Source organism: Bufo gargarizans, chromosome 3 (genome assembly GCF_014858855.1).
Source record: "Bufo gargarizans isolate SCDJY-AF-19 chromosome 3, ASM1485885v1, whole genome shotgun sequence".
Taxonomy (NCBI): domain Eukaryota; kingdom Metazoa; phylum Chordata; class Amphibia; order Anura; family Bufonidae; genus Bufo; species Bufo gargarizans.
In genome coordinates, this window is record NC_058082.1 from 218,283,167 (window position 1) to 218,305,807 (window position 22,641).

The 22,641-nt window shown below is 40.7% G+C and overlaps 1 long non-coding RNA gene across 1 annotated transcript in view; it reads right to left on the reverse strand.

Annotated features, from left to right (window-relative positions):
* The window catches only part of LOC122930538, a 58,919-nt gene that overhangs the window by 21,992 nt on the left and 14,286 nt on the right, over positions 1 to 22,641 (reverse strand). Inside the window, exon 2 of the long non-coding RNA XR_006388143.1 lies at positions 5,765 to 5,947. This is a non-coding gene — a long non-coding RNA (uncharacterized LOC122930538). The remainder of the gene's footprint in view (positions 1 to 5,764; positions 5,948 to 22,641) is intronic.

Here is a 22,641-nt window from a genome sequence, read left to right on the forward strand (position 1 = left end):
CTATTCCTCCTCTTTGTGCTCTTCTTCTGTCACTTGGGCAGAAAAAACACTTAGTTCTGTATAGAATTCCTGGGCATTTATGTCCTCCTCCTCTTCCTCCTCCTCCTTCTGTGCCAGTTCAGCCTCCACAAGGCTCAGGTGGTCATGAGAGGTAGGTGCCACATCTTGTGTCCCCTCGCCAGTCAGATTTATCAGCATCTCCTACAGGACATGAAGGAGTGGAATGATATCATTCATCCCTTAGTCCTGATGCCTGACAAATAAAGTGGCCTCCTCAAAGGGCTTGAGTAAACAACAGGTGTAACAAATGATCTGCCACTGTCTAACGTCAAAGTTACATCAGGAAGTAGTGCTGTCTGTCTGCATCATCAAGAAATCAGTCTCAGGTTTCCTCTGCTCATACAGTTGGTCCGACATATGGAGGGTGGAGTTCCAACATGTGGAAACGTCACATATGAGGTGATGTAGGGGGACACTATTCTACCTTTGCAACTCAAGGAGGGCATGTTTTGCAGGGTAAAAGTGGATAAAGTGCATGCACAGTTTCCTACACATTTTCAAGAATCTCTCAGTTAGGTGGAAGACTTTGGGAACCAGGTGACAACCAGATTGAAGAAGTGCTTCACGCAGGGAACACATTCAGCACATTCAGCCTTCCCTGATGCAGCACAGACAGAATGTCCTTCCCGTTATCATTGACCATGGTTCCTATATCCAGTTGCTGAGGAGACAGCCAGGATTCGATTTATTGGTTGATGAGGCAGAGCAGTTCCTCTCTGGTGTGCCTCTGGTTGCCCAGGCCATTCAACCAGTTGCAGAACCAAGTGACAACACTGTGCTTTGCAAAGGTGGTATGCTGGAGGACCACTCTGAACCATGCATACAGTGGAAGCTGAGGACAAGGTGGAGGATGAGGAGGACATTGGCGCAGAAATCCCATGATTAAAACACGTCACAGGGAGCAGTATCAGGAGCAATAGATGAAGGGAAGGAACAATAGTTTCTTTCTGCTGAGGTTGAGGACTAGTGATAAGCGGCAAAGGCAATATTCAAATTCACTATATTTTGTAAATTTTTGGACAGATATTCGCCATAAGTTCATAAATTCAAGAATTCATGATTAGAGTTGAGCAGACACCTGGAAGTTCGGCGGGTTCGGCCGAACTTCACAAAAAAGTTTGAGTTCGGGACCCAAACTTGAGCCCAAACCTCATTGAAGTCAATGGGGACCCGAACTTTTGAGCACTAAAATGGCTCTAAAAAAGTCATGGAAAGGGCTCGAGGCCAAATGGCAGCAAAATGTGGTTAAGAGCATGGCAAGTGCTCTGCAAACAAATGTGGATAGGTAAATGACTTAAAATAACATAAAATCCAAAAAATTATAATCTTGATCTAGGAGGCGGTTGAGGAGGCAGTGGATGTGGTGGTGTAGGTGGAAGCGACGGTGGAAGAGGAGGTAGCCTACACAGTTTTTTTGTTTTAATTATTATTTTTTGTTTAAATTAGGGTACACCCCAAAACATTGGGAAATTTAACCTGTGATAAGCCCCTCCAGTCACGCTAAACAAACGCTCAGACAATACAATGGCTGCAGGGCAGGGCAGCACCTCCAAGGCGTAAATGGCAAGCTCCGGCCATGTGCCCAATTTGGAGACCCAGAAGTTGAAGGGGGGAGACCCATCAGTCAGTACGTATAGGCATGTGTACACATACTGCCCCACCATGTCGCTCGTCCCCGTGATGTTCACGATCCATTTGGATAACTTCTCTATCAACTTTCGATGTTCTTTTCTGCGCCTACCATGTTGATCACCGTTATCGGCGAATCAGGGTTCCACGCCGGCAGAGGGAGCGTGAGAAAGGGAGAGCACATCCAAGGGAGGATCAATGGCTGCAATGTGATGGAGCGGAAATATGGGACAAGTTATTAAAGCAGAAGGATTGAATGAAAGGGCCAATTAAAGACGAATTTTAGAAATTTAAGTCTCTGTCACCTATGCAGAGCAGGGGTTTCTATCCATCAAAATTGGTAAAATGTCACCTGACAATGTAGCAGACGAATTTCTGAAATTTATGTCACCTATGCAGAGGTGCCCCCATGACGTCCACCATCCATTTGGATATCTTCTCTATCAACTTTAAATGTTCTTTTCTGCACCTACCATGTTGATCACGGTTATCGGCGAATCAGGGTTCCACGTCGGAGAGGGAGCGTGAGAAAGGGAGACCACATCCAAGGGAGGTTAATTGTTTCAAATTAAATATGATAGAGCGGAAATGTGGGACAAACTATTGAAGCGCAATATGGGACAACTTGTTAAAGTTTAAGCATTAAATGAAAGGAGGTGGCGCGCATCAATTAAAGAAGAATTTTTTTAATTTAATCCCCTGTCACCTATTCAGAGCAGGGGTTTCTACCCGGCAAAATTGGTAAAATGTCACCTGATAATGTAAAAGACTATTTTTTTTTTAATTTATGTTCCTGTCATCTATGCAGAGGTGCCCCATTGACATCCACCATCCATTTGGATATCTTCTCTATCAACTTTCGATGTTCTTTTCTGCGCCTACCATGTTGATCACGGTTACGTGCGAATCAGGGTTCCACGCCGGAGAGGGAGCGTGAGAAAGAGAGACCACATCCAAGGCAGGTTAATGGCTGCAATGTGACCGTGCGGAAATGTGGGAGAAGCTATTGAAGCAGAAGGCTCGAATGAAAGGGCCAATTAAAGACAAATTTTAGAAATGTAAGTCTCTGTCATATCCGCAGAGCAGGGGTTTTTCATCGCCAGAAATGGGTTAATGTCACCCACCAATGGAACAGATGATTTTTAAAAATTTCGGGCCCTGTTACCTATGCAGAGCAGGGGTTTATTGTCCTCCTCCAGTTGGCTCTGATTAAGATATAGAGCTCGGGGCCTATGAGGGAGATCCAGGCCCCAGAAGTTAAATTCAGGAGGGCATGTGCAGTCCCTGGCAGTGTATATGAGTGCCTGATTCTCACAGCATTAATTACTACTGAGATCTCATTATGTACCCAGCCAGCGGCAGAAAGCAGAACTTGGTCGGTCCCCTGGGCATCAACCCACCGGGAAGTTTCCCGGTAAGGTCTATGGCCATTCCGCCCCTGCCTTCAAAGTATACATTCTACAAAAACCCTGTAAATCTGATTGATTGCTGTGAACAATTTTCTCTGACATACTGTATTTTCCTGCGTATAAGACTACTTTTTAACACATGAAAATCTTTTGAAAAGTCGGGGGTCGTCTTATACGCCGGGGTTCGTCTTATATGCTGGTATACGGGGTGCTGAAACTTACTTCCTAGCCGGACTGGAGAAGCTGTCCTTCTCCAGCTTCAGGGGCAGGCACCCTCTAGCTGAGCCACCGTGCTCTGCATCCCGGCCAGCCGCTCCTGAAGCAGCCCCCTCTCCCTGCTCTCAGTGGTTTTCTCATGCCGGCAGTATCACACTGCGTACTACCTCAGATCGTCTTGAAGACAGCAAGGGCTGGGCAGGCAGGGAGAGCTGATCCACCCAATCCAAGCAGGCTTTGTATGCAGTGTGCACAGAAAATACTGGTACATCGCTTGCCGTGATTGGCTGGTTGTTGTATACTGGGTTGGATTGGCGATTCTGAGGGAAGGCAGGGGAAGCAGGAGCATCTGCACTTCAGCCAAATGAAAAAGCATTAAAGAGTATGCCAAGGGGTAAGTGTGCATTAAGAAGAGGCACCCCTCATTGGCCAGAACTCGAAAAAACATTTAGCAGACATGGTGAATGATCATCGCCAAAACAGTTATGTAGTGACACGAAATAAAATACGCTTGTTTCCACTTCAGTGGGCCAAATCTAACCCAGATCACAGCAAAAGATTTAAGGCCACTGTATCCTGGTGTACTAGATTCTTGGAAAGGTATAATATGGTACTGAGGCAAAAGACGAAAATTGCACAACAATTACCTGCAGATCTTAATGCCAAAGTAAATAGTGTTGGAGGGGTAGTCTTATACGGCGAGTATAGCCTAAATCCTATATTTTAACTAGAAAAGTTGGGGGTCGTCTTATACACCCGGTCATCTTATACGCCGGAAAATACGGTAGTCTCTTTCTAATAACACAAAACTTGAACACCAATATCAAAAAGTTCTGACTTTTGTGGTTAATATGCAATTGAAATACAAACAGTGCTTACCTGCTATTTGAGATTATTTGGTTGTTGCACTCATTTGTTTGTAATTTCAATAGTCATCTTTACCTCCATTTTGGTAAGAACTACTCCTTAGTCAGATTTTACTTCAAGCATACCACATAGTAACAGTATATATCTTGATTATGTGGAAAAGACAAATCCGCAGAGAATACAGCTAGACCTCTTCTTATACCAGAATATTATTATGCTATCATAATGATGGCTTGTAACTGTCTCCACTAGCAACAACTCCTAACTTCTATCCAAAATGGTGACCATGGTAGTTATTATATGTACTAAACTGTAAAATATTTTTTTTTATAGAAATATATTGTAAAAATAAGCACTCTGGCATATTTGATTGATTGAAGATGTATGTTTATTGTTGTACTATCCCTGTAATCACTGTATAATTAAAAGGACTCAAGGACTTATGGGGAGAGCTCTTTAACTAAAACTATGTGAAAAATGTTTTGAGGGTTATCAGATCTTGGATAAAAGTACTAATGGAAGTGGGAAGCAATTCTGAGGCCATACGCAATAAGAAAAATGGTGAACATGTAGATAGTATAAATCAGGTTTAAAGGGGTAGCCTGGGCTTTTACTATTGATGATCTATGCTCAGGATAGGTCATCAATATCAGATTGGCAGGGGTCTGACACCCGGCACCCCTGCCGATCAGCTGTATGAGGACACGGCATATGCTGTGCACACATGCCATCTCCCTTCTCTCTTCTTGTCCACCACTGCTGTCTATTGCAAAGCAGCAAACAGGAAGAGAGAAGGGAGACCACACGTGCGGACAGCATGCGCCGACTACATTTGATCGGCAAAGGTGCCAGGTGTCGGACCCCCGCTGATCTGATATTGATGACCTATCCTGAGGATAGGTCATTAATAGTAAAAGCCCGGACTACTCCTTTAAGTTGCCTATAAACTTGAGATATCAGACAGGATATAGGAATTTACAGTTAACAAATTAACAGTGTTGTGATTGTGCAGCTAATACTTTACTTGCCTTTTTCTCCACCTAGCAGTTTACTCCTCATTCCCTCCCCATAAATTTGGGCAGCATGTATGTCTCTTTCTCATATTCACCTGTACTATTGATGTATTCATTACAATTAGTTCCATACACTCCACTCTAGCTTGGGCATCCTCTTTCTTACCTGATATTACCCATATGATAAGTTGGTTATGGGAGTTTCACTGTCAGGAATGGGAGACAGACTTTTTGTAGCAGTACCCCAAGTGGGGTACCTATCAGCAAACTTCCCTTTATTATTTCCATGAACTCTAGTACAGCATGTGCATATGAATTATCTACAACAGATAAAAGTGTAATCAGGGAGGTCCAACAGCTGGGATCCAGGAAAAAGAGAGCAGTAGGCTTTGGGAACAGCCAAGTATACTCACTTTTATCACACTTTTCTAGCATTTTTACTGACATACCATAGAAGTTTTTTTTTTTGTTTTTTTTTGTGGGAACACCCTTTTAAGATGCTTCCTGGTGTCCAAATATCTTTTCTCTGGAGTCCACAGCCAAACTTCATTTGTGCCTAATATGACTTACCTCTTGAAACAGGATAGGTCTACCCCTTGATGTGAATTTTGCTACAAGGTTTATTTAGTCGTCCTATATATCACCAAGAAAATCCAAAACCCAGCTGGCATTCTTCTGCTTCAGTAGTCTTCAGTTTAATACATAAAACCTTCAAATATTCCCTATGGATCCAGATAGACAGAATAAGGGAAGCTAGAGGAAAAGAGAAAAAGCGCAAAGCCACAGTTCAAACAGATGAGAAAGCAGACCAAGGTCAGCCAAAAAAGACAAACGAGATACCAAATTACTCATGTCAAGGTCACAGGCAGAGGTCAGGTAACAAAGTTATGGTAAAAGCTACAGAGAGGGACTTACAATACACCAATAATCTTGAAGAATACTGCAATTTTAATGCATGCATAGGCATCAACGTGAAAATATGAAAAATGTTTATTAAAAAAAAATATATATATCATTCAAATATTCATTACAGGAATAAGGGCAAGGATTGATAGACTAAACAGGTAAACAGAGAACAGTACATCATACCTCCTAAATGACCCTATTTGTCAGGTCAAGCTTCTTGTTTAAATCCAAAGGGCTCTATTTTGCATTTGAAATACAGATATGCATAAATAATTCATAAAAGGATTCTGAAACGTAAACATGGCTGATCCATCTATCTTTTATATCAGGGTGCCTTTTGGGAGCCACAATAATGTATAGCTGCCGCTCAGAGGCCTAAGTCATGTAAGCCAAGAAACACATGCCAAAGCATGTTTTCCAGATGTATGCCACACAAGTCTAGCTATACTCTCAAGACACCCTGATTGTGTGTGCTTTAAGTATTAGTATCACTATTGTATCCATGTTTAATCTGGGTACTGACCAGTTAAAATACACCCCTGTAACATATCTACCTCTAGTAGAAAATAGGAATGTCATTTTATAGCCTTTTGTGATATTTGTATTGTATATTACAGTGATTTTTCTTGTTATAATTGCAGTGGTGTAGCTATAGGGAGAAAAGCAGCTGCAATTGTTGCTAAGAAAGGTCTCCTGCTCTTTGGTGCTCTCAAGTGCAAGAGTGGAAGAGACAGGGGAAGATGATTCAGGTTACTCTGCTGCCCAAAGTACAGTGTCAGTAAGAAGTGAATTGAAGAATTAACAACACAGTCATGAAATAATGGCTGATGACTGCAGACCACAACCTCTCTCTTCATTACTTTCTAAGGGGCATTATTACAAAGGGAGTATTTTTACTATTTGGGTGTACAAAGGGGAAATTAATACTGTGCAGCTATCAGTTTGTGGTGGGCACAGTGGAGAAATTTTTACTTTGTGGGTCACAAATGGGGACCTAATACTGTGTAGGGTCACTGAAAGGGTACTGAGGTTAGAAGCAGGATGGAGGGTTGTGTGCAGAGATGAGTCATGGCTAGAAGCCTTCATAGTGGTCTTCTGGGCCAAGACAGAGGAAGGTGAACAAACTCATCATCAAAGATGATAACTAGAGATGAGCGAATAGAAGTTGACGAAGTGGAATTCGATCAAAATTTCCGGAAATGTTGAATTTCCTCATGCTTCGTGGTAACTAGGGATGAGCGACTCGACTTTGGAAGAAACAAATAAAGTCGATTTGCATAAAACTTCTTTCTATTACTGTTCTAAGTTCTGGAAATGTTTTTTTTACAGTACAAATTAATTTATGAAGTTAACTTCGGCTCATCGGAGCCAATACATTCTAATACTGTACGGAGCTCTTGCTCCGTACAGTATTAGAACTAGGTTTTATGCGAATCAACTTCAGATGTTTCATCCGAAGTCGATTCGCTCATCCCTAGTGGTAGCGAATTGCTTTTTTCACTAAAATGGCTGCTGCACATGTTGAGATATGGAGAAAAGAACTATGGGAACAAGGGTTCACCCACAATGCCATGGATGAAGCCAATTAGCAGCCAGCCAGCCCCTGTGATGTCAAAGCCCTTTAAATAGCCATCTTTCCAGGCTACTTAGTGCAGGGAGAGACATGACAGTATTAGGAAAGACTTTATTGTTCTGAAAAAAAAGATTTACAAGTTCAGGTAAAGATTATACAAGGTGTAAGGAAAGGATACGGAGGCATCATCCACACTATAAAAGGAGAACAGGGTCCAATAGGACGGTGTACAGCCTGGGTAATAGGTGCGATTCTATTACACCATGCTGCACTAATTGGGTATCCAAATTGCTATTATACTGCTGATTTTAGGTTTGCACTATATGATAGCTCAGTAATTCAGAAACCTTACTTGTTATTGGGGTGCAAGTGCTGTGTGATACAGCCATTTACGCGGTCTATTAATACTATACGTACGTCTTATTAGCCATTTTACGGTAAACGTGCATTTCTTTAAAGACATTTTTGTGGTGTATTAGGAAAAAAAGTACGTCTTATTAGTTGTTTTGCGGGGAACGTGCATTTCTTTATAAACATTTTTCTGGTGTATTAATAAGAAAAAAGTGTACGGCTAGTTCAGCGGTGAACATACATTTCTTTATAGACATTTTTCTGGCGCATTAATAAGAAAAAATAGTACGTCGTATTAGCCGTTCAGCGGTAAACGTACATTGTTTTATAGACATTTTTGTGGAGTAGTATTAAGAATAAAATGTACGTTTTATTAGCCGTTTTCCAGGGAACGTGCATTTCTTTATAGACATTTTTCTGGTGTATTAATACGAAAAAAATAGTACGTCGTATTAGCCGTTCAGCGGTAAACGTACATTGTTTTATAGACATTTTTGTGGAGTAGTATTAAGAATAAAACGTACGTTTTATTAGCCGTTTTCCAGGGAACGTGCATTTCTTTATAGACATTTTTCTGGTGTATTAATATGAAAAAATAGTATGTCTTACTAGCCTTTTAGCGGTGAATGTAGATTGTTTTATATAATTTTTTGTGGTGTATTAATAAGAAAAAATAATACGTCTTATTAGCCGTTCAGCAGTAAACGTACATTGTTTTATAGACATTTTTGTGGTGTAGTAATAATAACAAAACGTATGTTTTATTAGCTGTTATCCAGGGAACGTGCATTTCTTTGTAGACATTTTTTGGGTGTATTAATAAGAAAAAATTGTATGGCTAGTTCAGCGGTGAACACACATTTCTTTATAGACATTTTTCTGGCGTATTAATAAGAAAAAATAGTACATCGTATTAGCCGTTCAGCGGTAAACGTACATTGTTTTATAGACATTTTTGTGGAGTAGTATTAAGAATAAAACGTACGTTTTATTAGCCATTTTCCAGGGAACGTGCATTTCTTTATAGACATTTTTCTGGTGTATTAATACGAAAAAATAGTATGTCTTACTAGCCTTTTAGCAGTGAATGTACATTGTTTTATAGAATTTTTTGTGGTGTATTAATAAGAAAAAATAATACGTCTTATTAGCCGTTTTGCAGTGAACGTACATTGTTTTAGAGACATTTTTGTGGTGTATTAATAAGAAAAAACCTATGTCTTATTAGACGTTTTGTGGTGAACTTACATTGTTCTACTGCGATTTTTGGGGTGTATTAATTTACTTTTGATTTAATTTAATTATTTTATTTTGCAGTATGCCAGACAGACAAGTGACAGGCCCTTCAAAGAGAACGGGCAGTGGCCCAAATATTTCTGGCGCAGGCACAAGTAGTAGCAAAAGAAGGGGGTGGCAGCAGGAGTCAAAATGAGAGGCCTGAGCTCCCAGTGTCATCTAGCAGTCGTGTCTTGACCAGGAACCCAGCAGTGCTTGGGTGGTTGACTTGGTCTTCTACTTCATCTCAATTGACATCATACACCCCAGCCAAAAGTCGGTGTTTCGTCTGACACGATGCTTAGTTGGCATGGCCCAGGAGTAGGCCCTGTGGCCCCCACCCCCATCCTCAACCTGCCTCTGTCCTTTTATGTCCCCTCAGCTCAAGAAGTATTATATGCCGTAGACTTGGCTCCACTTTTCAACTAGGATGAGCTACTAGAGGACAGTCAGCAGCTACTGCCCAAGCCAGTTTTTTGTCAAGCCGCCGGAGGAGGTAAACATGGCCATTTGCCGAATCCGTGGACAGAAGGTGAAGCGTAGCCAGGGTGCCATGTAGCTTCACCATAAAGTGGCCTGGGAGAACCGTGGTGCTAATATAGTGGTCCAGCCTGCTGCAGCAGCTCCTGCTTCACCCAGTGGCCTGCACCCCTTTTCCTGCAGTCAAGGCTCCAACACCTCAGCCAAAGGGAGCTGTCTGTCCTTCCTATCATCTACTGGTGCTGATGCTCCTGCTCATCTTCCTCATACTCTTCGTCAGTCATTTTGTCAGCAATCGATAACCGAAGCAATTGCCAAGCAACAACAGTATGGAAGCACTCATCTAACGGTGCAGAATCTGAACGTGCTCCTGGCCAAGTTGCTGGTGCTGCAGTCTATCCTTTTCCAAGTGGTGGACTCTGCACCTTTCAGAGAACAAGAAAAACAAAAGAGGACTTGAGCTGCTAAACAACTAATTATAAAAAATACTTTATTGTTACATAATAATTGTTACATATATTGCCATTAAAAAGGGGAGAAGGGACAGAAAAAAACACCATACCGGCATACAATAGACCAGTAAACACCAATAAAATACATGTATAATCAGAAGTTCATCAATCAGATGTATACTATCTTTATAAATTCTGGGATGAGTCCTTAGCACTGATGGCATGAAGGGGGGGACAGGGGTGGACAAACAAGTATAAGGGTCCTCATATAAATATAAATGATATATTATAGATAGAGTGTATACCAACCTATCCACAATTAAACATAGCCTAGTATCATAACAAACAGACAAACAGTCTGGGCAATGTACTCCACACACATGGACTCACCTGGCAGAGATAATGTCTATATGCCGGGATGGCGTTACCCCGACGCGCTTTTCGGCATGCCTTCGTCTTGGGGTCGAAGGCACGCCGAAACGTTACAGATACTTGATTGCTATGGACAAGCTTTTCTCGCCAGCCAGCAGTGTGGCATCAGAGCAGGTGTTTAGTGCGGTAGAGGCCATAGTTACCCCAATGAGAACTCGCCTGTTCACCCAAAATGTGGAGAAACTGACCTTTGTCAAGATGAATCAGGCGTGGATCAGCCAGGATTTCTAACCACCAGTGCCTGATGCATCAGACTAGATCATCTATGGTGCCACAGCTAAACTTTGTCAAAAGAGACCTGTTTTTTCTGGCTACCTACTTCAGCTAATATTCTGATGTTGCCACTCGCCTGATGCCACACACCTGCTGCCAGGTGCTCCTACTGCCACCTAACATCTTTATCTGGTACTGGTATTGCTCCCTACCTCCCGACTCTGTCACTGGGCCACCCTGTGGTCTCCTCCTGCTGCTGCCACCTCACCTCTCTGTCACCTCATAACTCTGTGGTCTCCTCATGCTGCTGACACCTCACAACTCTGTCACTGGGCCACTCTGTGGTCTCTTTATGCTGCTGCCACCTCACCACTCTGTGGTCTTCCCATGCTTCTGCCAACTCAACACTCTGTGGTCTCCTCATGCTGCTGCCAACTCATTACTCTGTCACTTGCCCACTCTGTGTATTATTATTTATTATTAAAGCGCCATTCATTACATAGCGCTGTACATATGAGAAGAGGGATACATACATAATACAGACAATTGTGGGTGAGTGTAAAAAGTTTAAATAAAATAAAATTGCAACAAGTGCAATGACTGACACAGGATGGAGGCATTGGAGTGGAAGTTAAATACATTAGCCTGGCTGCTGCTTTCAGAATAGATTGGAGATGGAAGAGTTTAGTGAGGGGAACACCTGACTAAAATAATAGATGGCGGAGGTGCAGTAGACATTGCTTGTCTAGACTTTAGCAAGGATTTTGATACTGTCCCACATAGAAGGCTAATCAATAAATTAGAGTCTTTGTGCTTGGACTCCCATATTGTTGAATGGATTAGGCAGTGGCTGAGGGACAGAGGGTTGTAGTCAATGGAGTATATTCAGACCATGGTCTTGTTACCAGTGGGGTACCTCAGGGATCTGTTCTGGGACCCATATTGTTTAATATCTTTATCAGCAATATTGCAGAAGGCCTCGATGGTAAGGTGTGTCTTTTTGCTGATGACACAAAGATTTGTAACAGGGTTGATGTTCCTGGAGGGATACACTAAATGGAAAAGGATTTAGGAAAACTAGAGGAATTGTCAAAAATCTGGCAACTAAAATTTAATGTTGATAAGTGCAAGATAATGCACCTGGGGCGTAAAAACCCAAGAGAAGAATATAAAATCAGTGATACAGTCCTAACCTCAGTATCTGAGGAAAGGGATTTAGGCGTCATTATTTCAGAAGACTTAAAGGTAGGCAGACAATATCATAGAGCAGCAGGAAATGCTAGCAGAATGCTTGGATGTATAGGGAGAGGTATAAGCAGTAGAAAGAGTGAAGTGCTTATGCCGCTGTACAGAACACTGGTGAGACCTCACTTGGAGTATTGTGCGCAGTACTGGAGACCATATCTCCAGGAGGATATTGATACTTTGGAGAGAGTTCAGAGAAGAGCTACTAAACTAGTACATAGATTGCAGGATAAAACTTACCAGGAAAGATTAATGGACCTTAACATGTATAGCTTGGAAGAAAGACGAGACAGAGGGGATATGATAGAAACTTTTAAATACATAAAGGGAATCAACAAGGTAAAAGAGGAGAGAATATTTAAAAGAAGAAAAACTGCTACAAGAGGACATAGTTTTAAATTAGAGGGGCAAAGGTTTAAAAGTAATATCAGGAAGTATTACTTTACTGAGAGAGTAGTGGATGCATGGAATACCATTCCTGCAGACGTGGTAGCTGCAAATACAGTGAAGGAGTTTAAGCATGCATGGGATAGGCATAAGGCCATCCTTCATATAAGATAGGGCCAAGGGCTAGTCATAGTATTCAGTGTATTGGGCAGACTAGATGGGCCAAATGGTTCTTATCTGCCGACACATTCTATGTTTCTATGTTTCTATTAATAATGAGTTACAGAGTTACAAAGACAATAATGGGTCATAACAATAAAAGTTTTTGTTGTGTCCACAGAAATAAAAGGGTGAATTCTAGAGATGTTTTTGAGGTGTTGGCAACATGAGAGGATGGGAGGTTGAATATAGGGGTGAAGGAAAGATCAGACTCAAACATAACATAAAGACAGCAGGTGTGCTGCCTAGGTGTTATGGTGGTGCCACACACTGAGAGAAATATCAACTTAGTAGTTCAAGAAAACACAAGTAGTTCTGTTTTTGAACATTTCAGTTTCATATGGAGAGAGGAGAACAGGATAAAGTCAGAGACAACAGACAGACAGTTACTGGTGTTCTGTAGTACAGCAGGAGGATGTCCCGGGATGAAGTGTACAGTTAGGTTTCATCAGCATAGAGATGGTACTGAAAACCAAATCTACGGATAGTCTGTCCAATAGGGGCTGTGTAGGGAAAAATAGGACAGGACCTAGCAGTAAACCCTGAGGAACCCTAAAAGCAAGAGGAAGGGGAGAAGAAGTAGAGCCGGCAAATGGCACACTAAAAGCACAGCTAGAGAGATAGGAAGAAAACTAAGACAGAGCAATGTCCGTAAGCCCAGTAGATTGAAGCATACCGAGTAAGAGATGGATAGTCCACATTGTCAAATTTTAGGAGAATGAGTAGAGAGTAGTTACCATTACATTTGGCTGTGTGGAAGTCATTTGACACTTTGGTAAAGGCAGTTTCTTTAGAGTGTACAGAGCAAATACCAGATTATAAGGAGTCAAGGAAAGAGTTAGTATAGTGCCCTAGAGAAAGGGTAGCTTGGAGTTTGGACGTTTGTGAACATTTGCCCCTAGTGCCACTACACAAAACCATCAACTCTCTACTTCATGGCACTTTAAAGGGTTGACTTGTACTATTATTTATGCTGTTGTTGACACTTTTACTATTTTATATTGTTGAACTGCATTTTATTTGTTTATTATAATATATCCTGTCCATTTGTCCTGTCCATAATATATACAGTTCATTTGCACTATTATTGCACTGTATTTGCATTGCACCATTGAAATAGTTAATGCACAGCCAGCTAATACCGACAGACTTTGGGACTTTCAAGTATGAACACTTAGAAACTAGTAATTTTACATTGCGCAATAAGGGACTATGAAGAGTTGTGTTTTGGAGGAAAAAAACAGACACAGCGAACCTCTGACTGTCTGGTTTAGCTCTGCCAGGCAGTTATTTATGTGTGGAAACTGCTTAGTTCTTCAATTTACTTGTATTGAGGCCCAATACAAGTCTATAACAGACTTGAACAGCAATATTGTTTTGCGAAAGAGTATTTAAACTAGGAAGGGGGGGCAAAAGAGTGAAAATAAAAGAGTCCAATTGCCCCCCGAAACAATGCCAGAACAGGTCAGATGCACAGAGGTTAAGAAATGATAAGCTCAGAGTCCTCTCTACAAATGCTCGCAGTTTAGGTAAAAAAATCAATGAACTTGGGTCAATAATGGCATCTGAGAATGTAGATTTAGTGGCTGTTACGGAGACATGGTTTAATAAAAGAAATGACTGGGACATAACCATACCAGGGTACTCTTTATACAGAAGAGACAGAGAAGCAAGAAAGGAGGAGGAGTGGCCCTGTATGTGAAAGATAGCATTAAATCTAACCTAATACAAGTTGGTGAGGCCAACATAGAGTCAGTTTGGGTTACGTTGCAGTTTGCTAATCATGCAGTAACTCGTGTAGGTGTGATATATAGACCACCTGATCAAGTTAAAGAACTAGATGATCTACTAGTTGAAGAAATAGCTAAAATGACAATGAAAGGAGAAGTTATCATTATGGGAGATTTCAATCTTCCAGATATAAACTGGAAAACCAAAATAGCAAGTTCTACCAGGAGTACAGATATTCTAAATTCCCTACTGGGGTTATCCCTACAACAAATGGTTGAGGAGCCAACCCGGAGGGAGGCCATTTTGGATTTGATATTCACAAATGGGGATTCGGTATATGATGTCATTGTAGGCGAAACCTTGGGATCTAGTGATCACCAGTCAGTGTGGTTTAATATAAGAACTGTGAAAGAGTCCCACCACACAAAAACAAAAGTTTTAGATTTTAGAAAAACAGACTTTTCAAAAATGAAATTAGTCATAAATGAGTCCTTATCAGACTGGAACGGATTACATGGAGTCCAGGAGAAATGGGACTACTTAAAAGGTGCATTATTGAAGGCAACAGAAAATTCAATTAGACTTGTCAGTAAAAGCAAAAAAAGGAAGAGACCACTGTGGTACTCGGCAGAAGTGGCCCAAATCATTAAAAATAAAAAGCTAGCATTTTGTAATTATAAAAAAACCCAGAGCAATGAAGATAAGGAAATCTACAAGATTAGGCAGAAAGAGGCCAAGCAAGTTATAAGAACTTCTAAAGCGCAGGCAGAAGAAAAACTAGCTCAGTCTATGAAAAAAGGGGATAAGACATTCTTCAGATATATAAATGAAAAAAGGAAATTAAAACAAGGAATAACTAAATTAAAAACAAAGGACGGAAGGTATGTAGAAGAGAATAAAGGGCTAGCCGACTGCCTTAATGAATACTTCTGTTCAGTTTTTACAAAAGAAAAAGAAGGAGAAGGACCTCCACTAGAAAGGATGACTAATAAATCGTTTGATGCATGTGTCTTTACAGAGGAAGATGTTCTAAGTTTGCTGTCTAAAGTGAAGACAAATAAATCACAGGGGCCTGATGAGATACACCCAAAATTATTAAAAGAGCTTAGTGGTGAGCTGGCAAAACCGTTAACAGATTTATTTAACCAATCATTAGTAACAGGAGTCGTCCCGGAAGATTGGAAATTGGCAAATGTCGTGCCCATTCACAAGAAAGGTAGTAGGGAGGAATCGAGCAACTATAGACCAGTGAGTCTGACATCAATAGTAGGCAAATTAATGGAAACCCTATTAAAGGATAGGATTGTGGAACATCTAAAATCCCATGGATTGCAAGATGAAAAACAGCATGGGTTTACTTCAGGGAGATCATGTCAAACAAATCTTATAGATTTTTTTGACTGGGTGACTAAAATAATAGACGGTGGAGGTGCAGTAGACATCGCATATCTAGATTTTAGTAAGGCTTTTGACACTGTCCCACATAGAAGACTTATCAATAAACTGCAGTCATTGAGCATGGACTCCCATATTGTTGAGTGGATTAGGCAGTGGCTGAGTGACAGGCAACAGAGGGTTGTAGTCAATGGAGAACATTCAAAACAAGGTCATGTTACCAGTGGGGTTCCACAGGGATCTGTACTGGGACCAATTTTGTTTAATATCTTCATAAGTGATATTGCAAAAGGCCTCGATGGTAAGGTTTGTCTTTTTGCTGATGACACAAAGATATGTAACAGGGTTGATGTTCCTGGAGGGAAACGCCAAATGGAAAAGGATTTAGGAAAACTAGAAGAATGGTCAGAACTCTGGCAACTGAAATTTAATGTGGATAAGTGCAAGATAATGCACCTGGGGCGTAAAAACCCAAGGGCAGAATATAGAATATTCGACACAGTCCTGACCTCAGTATCTGAGGAAAGGGATTTAGGAGTAATTATTTCAGAAGACTTAAAGGTGGGAAGACAATGTAATAAAGCAGCACGAAATGCAAGCAGAATGCTTGGATGTATAGGGAGAGGTATAAGCAGTAGAAAGAGTGAAGTGCTTATGCCGCTGTACAGAACACTGGTGAGACCTCACTTGGAGTATTGTGCACAGTACTGGAGGCCATATCTCCAGAAGGATATAGATACTCTAGAGAGAGTTCAGAGAAGAGCTACTAAACTGGTCCATGGATTGCAGGATAAAACTTACCAGGAAAGGTTAAAAGACCTTAATATGTATAGCTTGGAAGAAAGAAGAGACCGAGGGGATATGATAGAAACTTTTAAATACATAAAGGGAATCAACTCGGTAAAGGAGGAGAGCATATTTAAAAGAAGAAAAACTACCACAAGAGGACACAGTTTTAAATTAGAGGGGCAAAGGTTTAAAAGTAATATAAGGAAGTATTACTTTACTGAGAGGGTAGTGGATGCATGGAATAGCCTTCCTGCAGAAGTGGTAGCTGCAAATACAGTGAAGGAGTTTAAGCATGCATGGGATAGGCATAAGGCCATCCTTCATATAAGATAGGGCCGGGGCTATTCATAGGATTCAGATATATTGGGCAGACTAGATGGGCCAAATGGTTCTTATCTGCCGACACATTCTATGTTTCTATGTTAGGCTTTGCTTCTCCAGCCTCACCCTCCAACTAGACTGTCCTAGATCATTTAGAAACTGTATAAAAGTACAGCAGTCAGAATCCCTAGATGTCTGCTAATAGAGACCAGTGTTTAGTAAGAGAGACTCTGCCAGACTGCATAAGTGACAAGGAGAAGAAACTGAGACAGGGATACCGTTCCTTAGGCTTAGACTGACCCATAGGGGAACAGGTAAATCCTGGCCCCTCTTCCTTCACCCCCTTCAGAAGTGGTACATGGAACTGCAGAGTGACTGCACTATATACAGATAGGCAACAGACAGCATCTCAACCAGCCTATGTTCATATAGAAAACTAAATACATTATTTAACAAATCACTCAGTTTATTATTATAGATGCATCTGGTGGGTGAGAGAACTTGCAGGTATGGAGGCAGGCAAGACAGTATCCCTGTTTCCTAGAGACCCGGCTTATTGAAGTTGCTGCAGGGACCCCCACAATCAGTCATCTTGTAGATAATATTTGCATGTATCTGTGCAGTGAGTACCCAGAGTCAATATTACTAATGGGCCCTAGGCATCCTAATCCAACACTGCCCTGCATGACTACCGAGGCACAGACCCTGAGCCACCAACCCTTTGAATAGGGTATCTGCCTTCTGAGAGAAGACTAGAGAAGCCAGCTCAGTGTATTGCCTGTATTGTTTTGCACTTGAGTTCCTCCAGAAAAGAACAACAGAGGTTTACTGCAAGGCCTGACTCTCTGGGCTTACTTCCAATTGGGGTACACCATGTCTTTCCATCCCCTCCAGGGAGCAGCAACACGTGGTGACACTTCAACAGTGGCCAGGGGATTTAACATAGTGTTTGAGCGACCTCAAACCCAATCACTGAATTAGCAGAAAGACAGTGAATAAAGCAAGAGTAGACCAGGCATTCCAAAAGTTTAGAGGTGATGGTGAGAGTAGAGATTAGAGACAGTTATGTAGTTAGTTCTGCAGCATAGGTCAAGAGACTTTTTTTCCGTAATGGGGTTATGACAGAATGTTTGAAAAAGAGGGGAGAATGCCAGAAGAGAGAGAGAACAGAAAGAGACTAGAGGGGGTGTGAGGGAATAGGGTCACTAGTGCAGGTAGCACCGTGAGAAGAAGAGAGGAGCCTGGAGACTTCTTCTGTGACTGAGTCAAATGTAGAAAGAGTACCAGAGGAAGTGCAGGGGGAAGGAGATTGTTGATGCTTGGAGACTGGAAGCTAATTTCATGATAGATGTTTTAAATTTTCTCTTTCAAGTAGGTGGGCAGAACTTTGGCACAGAGATCAGTGATGAGCGCCACAAGGATAGAAGAGAGAGGGAAAAAATGTCAAATAGTTTTTGGGATAGTGAAGAGGTAAGAGAGGTGAAATTGGTCTGTTTGGCGAGGTGGAGGGCAAATTTTTTGTAGTATAAACTTAAAATGGAGGAAATCTTCTGGTTTATGAGTATTTCTCCATGGGCGTTCTCTATAGCACTCCTGGAGCGAGTTTGAGGTGTGTGCCAGGGTTGTTTCCTTCAATGTTGGGAGGTTCTAAGTGTAGGGGCAGTACTTTATCCAGGATGCTTCTTAGGGTATCAATGTATTGTTTTGCAGAGAGATCAGTACAGGAGAGGGAAGAGATTGGGGACAATGATGACTGTACAGTGTCTTTAAGTATCTGAAGGTCAATAGCATATAGATTCCTGAATGTGCAATAAGGTGCTGGGGTGGATGATTTGTGACAGAAGGTTGTGGTCACAGAGTGGGAGAGGAGAATTAGTGAAGTGACAAACAGGTCAAGTGTATTAACATCTGTATATGCCTGGTAATTAGTAAGCTGTGAAAGGCCAAAAGAGGAGGTTAGAGATAGAACCTGGGAGGCAGATGATGAGCTTGGGATGTCTATAAGGATGTTAAAGTCACTCAAAATCAGAGTTGTTTATTCAGAAGACAGGTAATGGGGAAGCTAGGCAGTAAACTGAATCAGGAACTGGGTGGGTGCGCCAGGGGTTAGTATACATCCTTGGACCTAGGAGGTGCATTGTGGGGAAAGAAGTATGTTGACTGGGAAAAGGATGGCTTAGGGGAGCTTAAATTACAATTTACAAATGTATGAATAGACGGTGCAGAGAACTAATATCTAATGGTATTTTTATACCTAGGCCTGTAACTATGACAGGAGGGCATCATATAGCCTTTAGGAAAGAAAGTTTCACCATCATCATAGATGGAGATACTTTACTGTAACAGTAATATGAATATTGAACTCTCATGTTGTGATGTTTGATTCATTGAACAAGTGGAAGAAGGGCCTGGAATGCCTTTATTAAACGTAAAACTAGTTCTAAGTAGGTGATACTCCATGTTTCACTCTAACTTTACCGGAAAGCTAAATTAAAGGGGTTATCCAAGGCTATAAACTGCCCCCATATGCTGGGCCCCTCACACTGAATATACTTACCTGGCTTCCTGATCCCTGCGCCTCTCCTGGTCCCCACACCACCCCTGCAGCTTCTCCCTGTGAGCGGATGAAAACATCCAGTGTTGGATGGGAGCAGCCAATGGCAGGCGGGACTAGGGAGGCTCATCCCCGCCCACACGCCTGCCAATGGCTCCCCCCCGACACAGGATGTTTTCATCTGCGCACAGGGAGAAGCAGCGGTGCAGGAACCAGGAGTGGCGCAGGGAGCAGGAAGCCATATAAGTATATTCAGTGTGAGGGGCACGGCATATGGGGGAGCTTTTTATCATCTCGGATAACCCCTTTAAATCTCCACAGGTCCATGAAATTCACCTTATAATCCTATCATGTTGATCCAGAAAAGAGCAAAAACATGAGGCATAAGCCAATTGACCCATTTTAAGAGAGAAAAATTCCTTCCTGACTCCAAATATGGAAATGTGAATGTAAAAATATTGAAGGTTTTGGATACTAGATTTCTGGAGATAGGACATTGATCCGGTGATTTATTCTGGACTCCAAATTTGGAGTCAGGAAGGAATTGCGAACTGTAACTATCATTGGTCACCTGGACGATGGTCAACATCGTCCAACAAGCTGATAATGATCCTATGGGCAGGATTGGTATGAGTAATGAGAAGTGATTTCAAGCCACACATCTTGTGATTCAGATCAAATGCCCAACACAATTCACACCATAGCATGGTCATCACAGCATGATTCAGGTAAAATGCCCAAGGCAACACAGTAGAGAATGCATTTTCCAGAATTGTCTGGAATGGAGAACATTAAAAATACAGTATAAACTTCATAAACACATGCACAAATAATTTATTTCATGTATCATGATATACAGTGGTCCCTCAAGTTACAATATTAATTGGTTCCAGGATGACCATTGTATGTTGAAATCATTGTGAGTAATTGGTTCCAAAGCCCCAAAAATGTCATCCAAAATAAGAGAAAATGCATATTTAAGAAAAATAAGCAGATAATGAAGACAGATAAAACACGTTCTTACACGTAACAGTCAGAAATAGCTGCTAACTAGTAACTAATACAGCTATTTTACCGGAGAAGTGTCCTTGATTGGTTGGATCGGAGTCTAAGGCATTGTATGCTGAGTCTAGTTTCAACTTACGATGGGTCAGAAAAGACCATTGTATGTTGAAAATATTGTATCCTGAGGCCATTGTATCACTGAGGGATCACTGTATATGTAATGTTAAAAAATCATTTTATTCAGCTGTATGGCTTTATTTAAGACAGAAATTACATTAAAGAAGCACTCCAGACAAAAATGATGTTCTGTATTATGCCTAGCACAGGGTCAGAAGGGGTGGTGAACTACAGATTGGTTCTCTCTTTGATGATCTTTGAGTCCTTATGTCATACGAACATTAAATATTATATACTACAATAACAGCAATAATATTAACATTCTTCATATTATGATATGTTTTATAAAAAAAAAAATCTCTGAACATAGTGGTAAAGATATATATTCAGTAAATACCCAGTAGATAAACAGAAGTTAAATGTTGCTGGATGATTAAATGTTCTGAATTATTTGTTCAGTCGTAAAAAAAAAATATATATATATATATATATATATATAATATATACTTATGAGAAGGGGACCTCGAAGCAGACAGATTCCTAGCATGCAATATGATATTATACTGTCACTTTTGACTTTAGCTAAATAGCTCTCTTAATTAGCTTGTCCATCCTCAACTACTAGTCTTGTAAGTCTCCAGATTGTTTGCAGTTCTCTGTCAGAGAAGTGCTAGAACTTTTTTAAATTAATTTTGTTTCCGACTCACCAAATTTTTCAAAAAAGTCAATGTGTGGCCAAATCGTTTGTAGATAAATCATAAGTGTTCTAACTGTCCTGAAAATTGATATATGACACTCTGAAGTCTCCTAAGACTCATATTCTTAATATCTAGTTTTTTTTCATGAATGTAAGCTTTTTCTCTGCTCACCCATACACCCTCCCTCCCGCTTGCCCCTTTTTAAGCTCTTTAAAGCGGCTCCGTCACCAGGCTCAACCCAGACATACAGGCTGGTAGAGTTCATCATGCTGATTAAAAAAATACCTTTCTTTGGTTTGTATGCTAGACAGCTGCAGAAAAATCTGTATTTTATTCATATGCAAATGAGAAGTTCAAGCAATAGGAGGCGGAGCTTAATCCTTTGTGCAGTGCTTTGTAACACCCCCTGTGCTCTGTACACTCCCCTATCTCATTCATTGACAGGGCTGGACATGAGGGCAGAGCTGAGTCCTAGCATCTACATATCATATACTCTATGTACTATAGCTTCACCACACTGAAATATGCTTAGAAAGCTAATATACATATTATTGCTTTATTCACAAGCACATTATATGATGATAAACTAGTAATATGTGTTATCTTATAAACACTGAAAAAAGATGCATTTCTATGTGGTAAAGCTATAGCTTTGTGGTAAATACTTAGTCTTGCCTATAGAGATCCCAGGTTTGAATCCTGGGAAAAACCTACATGAACTTTTTTTTCTGTTTTTGTATCTCTTTCATTTAACCCCTTCAGGACCCTGCCATTTTTCACCTTAAGGACCAGGCCATTTTTTGCAAATCTGACATGTGTCCCTTTATGTGGTGATAACTTTAAAAGGCTTTTACTTATCCAGGCCCTTCAGAGATTGTTTACTCGTCACATATTGTACTTCATGACAGTGTTAGAATTGAGTCAAAAATATTTATTTTTATTTATTAAAAAAATCCAAATTTACAAAAAAATAAAAAATTTGCAAATTTACAAATTTAAATTTCTCTACTTTTATAATAGATAGCAATGCCTACAAAATGAGTTATTACTTTACATTCCCCATATATCTACTTCATATCTGGATCATTTTGTGAATGCCATTTTGTTTTTTGGGGACGTTAGAAGGCTTAAAAGTTTAGAAGCAAATCTTGAAATTTTTCAGAAAATTTCCAAAACCCATTTTTTAAGGACCAGTTCAGGTCTGAAGCCACTTTGTGAGGCTTAAATAATAGAACCCACCCCAAAATGACCCCATTTTAGAAACTACACCCTTCAAAGTATTCAAAACTGATTTTACTAACTTT